Raw genomic sequence first — 5122 nt, 5'->3', positions numbered from 1 at the left:
AATGAGTGAAAGCTCAGTACCGCCACTCTCATCGGGACTGAGGTCCAGCACTTTGGGTCCCACAGGTCTTATGGTCGTCAGCCACAGGCACACCAACCATTCCATTGCCCTTGCTATCCTCAGATTCTAGCCAGATGCTCTAGAGAAGGGCATGTGCTTGGCCTACTCTGCCAGAAACCATGGCCTAGTGCAAGGCAGGCCCTTAAGTTCTCTTGGCTTGTGCCCATTGTTATTGAGGATATGCTTGGCAGGGAATCACTAGGTATTCCTGTTAGCTCCAAGAAGAGTGCTCCAGCCATAGTGCAGAGTAGAATGTGAGGCAGAAGTAGGCATAGCACTGGCACAGAAACTTGGCGAATTTTAAGCATAAAGGTCTGGCTCTGGATGTAGGCTTCTCAGAGTGAAGACCTGACAGGTGTGCTAACTCTGGTGTGTTTCTCTGCCGAGACAATGGAGTCCATTTTGCATGTGTAGTGTTGCCTGATTCAGTATCATGTGTGACTCAGGGAGTGTGTTACTCTGATGTGTTTTGGTGGTTAAACAGAAAGACTCTGTCCCTGGCAGCCTGTAAGATGCTCGGGCAACTGGCTTTTAAATAGAGCAGGTGGCAGAAATGGGAGGCGACGGCAGACATATCTGGTGTCATTTTCCACCTGACCTACAACTTCTCTGTGTGCCAGGGCTCATGGCACTTTGGTGGACTCTGTGGTTAGCATGAGACTTGCAGGCCAATATCTGCAAGAGATGCGTGGATGGATCTTTTGTAGGAACCTCCCTTTGTGTGGAAGCCTATGTTTCAGATGTTTTTGTGATGTTCCTTAATTTTTTTGGACGTTCTTCCATGTCTCTTAGGCAATGTCAATGTGCATATGCTGGAGCTGTCCTCGAAACAACAGTCTTAGCCGAGCTGTCCAGCTGGATAGTCTCTCAAATCTAGAGACACAGGTATCATGGAATTTTTTTTTTTTTTTTTTTTTTGGAGATCTTAGTGTCATTAATCCAGAAAGTCAAGTTGCTAATGATACATTGGAAGGAGGGTTCAATGGGCCACTAGAAGTGTTGCAAACCCAGCTTGACACGATTGCCTATGGGCATTTTGAAGAAGAAAATGGTCTTTTGGTTGCAGGGTGCTTTAGTGGCACTAAATGCCTTTTGTCAATTTGGATCGTGGCTTGGGAGTTTTCAGCCCCAATTGTGTATGCCTCTGCATATACAGTTGAGGGTTTGGTCTGATAATTGTTTTCTACATGAAAGAAATTGCCCGGTGGGTGACCAATGTAATTCCCATGAGAGTGTTTCTGGTCACCAAAAAAGAAAATTAGGAGACAAAAGACAGATATATGTGTGGGATAAACTAGAACCTAGATGTGACTAGGAGAGAGAGAGAGAGAAATAGAGAGAGAGAGAGAGAGAGAGAGGGTAAGAGAGAGAGAGAGAGAGAAAGAGAGAGAGAGAGAGAAAGAGAGAGAGAAAGAGAGAAAGAGAGGGGTGGGGGAGAGAGAGAGAGAGAACACTAAAGCGGTTTGGCTCAAAGGCCCAATTAAATCTTCTACTCAACTGAACATAAGGAGAGTCTTTAGAAGAGTTTGAGTTCTGCCTCATGCTATGACCTAGTAGCATAGATCAGAGTTGTATTGGTGTCCTGATGGAGGATGCTCATCTGCTGGGCCTAAATATCCACAGGGGCAGAGTTTTGCTGTTGTACATGTCTGGTGCTCCCTCCTCAATGTCCCATAGCATAGCTAATGGGACCTTCATTGCCTTGGTTAGTGGCTTTTACTGGCTTGGTTCTTTGAGAGGTGACCCCATGGAATGTGTTGTGTATCTGTAGATCATCTCACATATCCTGAAGGCCATGAAGGATTTGAGGTCTCAGCAAGCATTGATAGAAGAGGGAATGTCTTGTGCTAAGCCAAGGCCTGGGAGGAAAAGCATCCCAGATCTGGCAGTGCATGGTAGCGTGGTTGGCAAGAGCAGGAGTGCTGAGTGTGCCTGTGATGTCTGACCACCCTATAGTACACAGTAAACCCATGATCCATCCTAATTTGCAGGGGACCCACTTTAATCATAGCATGTGCTCTGTGCTGTTTTCACAAGGTCGCATTGCATTTCCAGCATGGGCCATGGTAGACATCCAGAGGAAATGGCCCCACAAGATTGGCTGAGTGTTGATGGCACCCCACTGTGTCTCCAGTGCACTGGTTTGGTGTTGCTGCCTTGCCCGAGGGCACCTGAGGTAAAAGGTAAGGAACACTAGATTGCCCCATGAAGTCAACGTGCTCAGGTCTTGGTGGAGCTAGGAGGTGATGCCATCCATGTTTCCTCTCCCTTCGGGACTTGGAGCAGGCAAAGGGCCTCTGGATGCTCCCTGCATTGGAGCTTGAGAACATTGACCCTGGCGATGGATGGGCAATGTCTTGCAGTTCCTTGCTCTCCCCAAAGCCCGAGCACTGCAGAGTACCAGGATGACTTTGTGCAATGCACTCCAGTGTGCTTGGATCGATGATGATTCCCAGTCAAACATTCCTTGGAAAAGCTGAACAAAATGAGTGAAAGCTCAGTACCGCCACTCTCATTGGGACTGAGGTCCAGCACTTTGGGTCCCACAGGTCCTATGGGCGTCAGCCACAGGCACACCAACCATTCCATTGCCCTTGCTATCCTCAGATTCTAGCCAGACGCTCTAGAGAAGGCCTGTGCTTGGCCTACTCTGCCAGAAACCATGGCCTAGTGCAAGGCAGGCCCTTAAGTTCTCTTGGCTTGTGCCCATTGCTGTTGAGAATATGCTTGGCAGGGAATCTCTAGGTATTCCTGTTAGCTCCAAGAAGAGTGCTCCAGCCATAGTGCAGAGTAGAATGTGAGGCAGAAGTAGGCATAGCACTGGCACAGAAACTTGGCGAATTTTAAGCGTAAAGGTCTGACTCTGTATGCAGGCTTTTCAGAGTGAAGACCTGACAGGAGTGCTAACTCTGGTGTGTTGCTCTGTAGAGAAAATGGAGTCCATTTGCATGTGTAGTGTAGCGTGATTCAGTACCATGTGTGACTCAGGGAGTGTGTTACTGTGATGTGTTTTGGTGGTTAAACAGAAAGACTCTGTCCCTGGCAGCATGTAAGATTCCCGGACAACTGGCTTTTAAATAGAGCACGTGGCATAAATGGGAGGCGATGGCAGACATGTCTGGTGTCATTTTCCACCTGACCAACAACTTCTCTCTGTGCCAGTGCTCATGGCACTTTGGTGGACTCTGTGGTTAGCATGAGACTTGTAGGCCAGTATCTGCAAGAGATGCGTGGATGGATCTTTTTTAGGAATCTCCCTTTGTGTGGAAGCCTATGTTTTAGATGTTTTTGTGATGTTTTGGACATTCTTCCATGCCTCTTAGGCAATGTCAATGTGCATATGCTGGAGCTGTCCTAGAAATGACAGTCTTAGCATAACTGTCCAGCTGGAGAGTCTCTCAAAGCTAGAGACACAGGTATCATGGATTTTTTTTTTTTTTTTTGGAGATCTTAGTGTTATTTTTCCAGAAAGTCAAGTTGCTAATGATACATTGGAAGGAGGGTTCAATGGGCCACTAGAAGTGTTGCAAACCAAGCTTAACACCATTGCCAATGGGCATTGGTGAAGAGAAAATGGTCTTTTGGTTGCAGGGTGCTTTTTTGGCACTAAATGCCATTTGTCAAGTTGGATCGTGTCTTGGGAGATTTCAGCCCCAATTGTGTATGCCTCTGCATATACAGTTGAGGATTTGGTCTGATAATTCTTTTCTATATGCAAGAAATTGCCCGGTGGGTGACCAATGTTATTCACATGAGAGAGGATTGGTCAAAAAATAAGAAAATTAGGAGACAGAAGATAAATATATGTGGGTGTCAATCTAGAACCTAGAAGTGTCTAGGAGAGAGACAGAGAGAGAGAGAGAGAGAGAGAGAGAGAGAGAGAGAGAGAGAGAGAGAGAGAGAGAGAGTGCTAAAGCGGTTTGGCTCAAGGGCACAATTAAATCTTCTACTCAACTGATCATAAGGAGAGTCATTAGAAGAGTTTGACTTCTGCCTTATGCTATGACCTAGTAGCATAGATCAGAATTGGATTGGTGTCCTGATGGAGGATGCTCAGCTGCTGGGCCTAGATATCCACAGGGGTGGAGTTTTGCTGTTGTACATGTCTGGTGCTACTTACTCAATGTCCCATAGCATAGCTAATGGGACCTTCATTGCCTTAGTTAGTGGCTTTTACTGGCTTGGTTCTTTGAGAGGTGACCCCATGGAATGTGTTGTGTATCTTTAGAGCAGCTCACATATCATCCTGAAGGCCTTGAAGGATTTGAGGTCTCAGCAAGCACTTGATAGAAGAGGGAATGTCTTGTGCTAAGCCAAGGAATGGGAGGAAAAGCATCCCAAATCTGGCAGGGCATGGTAGCATGGTTGGCAAAGCAGGAGTGCTGAGGGTGCCTGTGATGTCTGACCACCCCATAGTACACAGTAAACCCATGATCCATCCTACTTTGCAAAGGTCCCACTTTAATCATGTCATGTGCTCTGTGCTGTTTTCACAAGGTCACTTTGCATTTCCAGCATGGGCCATGGTCGACATCCAGAGGAAATGGCCCCACAAGATTGCCTGAGTGATGATGGCACCCCACTGTGTCTCAGTTCACTGGTTTCGTGTTGCTGCCTTACCCGAGGGCACCTGAGGTAAAAGGTAAGGAACACAAGATTGCCCCATGAAGTCAACGTGCTCAGGTCTTGGTGGAGCTAGGAGGTGATGCCATCCATGTTTCCTGGCCCTTCGGGACTTGGAGCAGGCATAGGGCCTCTGGATGCTCCCTGCAATGGAGCTTGAGAACATTGACCCTGGCGATGCATGGGCAATGTCTTGCAGTTCCTTGCTCTCCCCAAAGCCCGAGCACTGCATTGTACCAGAATGACTATGTGTAAGGCACTCCAGTGTGCTTGGATCGATGATGATTCCCAGTCAAACATTCCTTGGAAAAGCTGAACAAAATGAGTGAAAGCTCAGTACCGCCAATCTCATCGGGACTGAGGTCTGGCATTTTGGGTCCCACAGGTCCTATGGGCGTCAGCCACAGGCACACCAACCATTCCATTGCCCTTGCTATCC

At 47.3% G+C, this 5122-nt stretch overlaps 1 long non-coding RNA gene and 2 other non-coding genes across 7 annotated transcripts in view; all 3 read left to right on the top strand.

Annotated features, from left to right (window-relative positions):
* The first annotated feature begins 29 nt into the window (after positions 1–29).
* LOC116102314 overlaps positions 30–5122 on the top strand; it is a 79483-nt gene continuing 74390 nt past the window's right edge. For 4 of the 5 annotated variants that reach the window (XR_004123071.1, XR_004123067.1, XR_004123069.1 and 1 more), the window contains exons 1-3: positions 30–945; positions 2098–2243; positions 4558–4702. This is a non-coding gene — a long non-coding RNA (uncharacterized LOC116102314). The remainder of the gene's footprint in view (positions 946–2097; positions 2244–4557; positions 4703–5122) is intronic. The other variant, XR_004123068.1, reaches the window with a different exon arrangement.
* LOC116104293 lies at positions 2497–2590 on the top strand. Its single transcript, XR_004123801.1, has one exon. It is a non-coding gene; the product is annotated as a small nucleolar RNA SNORD116 (small nucleolar RNA).
* On the top strand, positions 4956–5049 carry LOC116104295. The gene has a single exon (XR_004123803.1). It is a non-coding gene; the product is annotated as a small nucleolar RNA SNORD116 (small nucleolar RNA).

Source organism: Mastomys coucha, unplaced genomic scaffold, assembly GCF_008632895.1.
Source record: "Mastomys coucha isolate ucsf_1 unplaced genomic scaffold, UCSF_Mcou_1 pScaffold21, whole genome shotgun sequence".
NCBI lineage: Eukaryota > Metazoa > Chordata > Mammalia > Rodentia > Muridae > Mastomys > Mastomys coucha.
The sequence above is the reverse complement of the archived record's forward strand: the minus strand, read 5'-3'. Positions and strand labels throughout refer to the sequence as shown.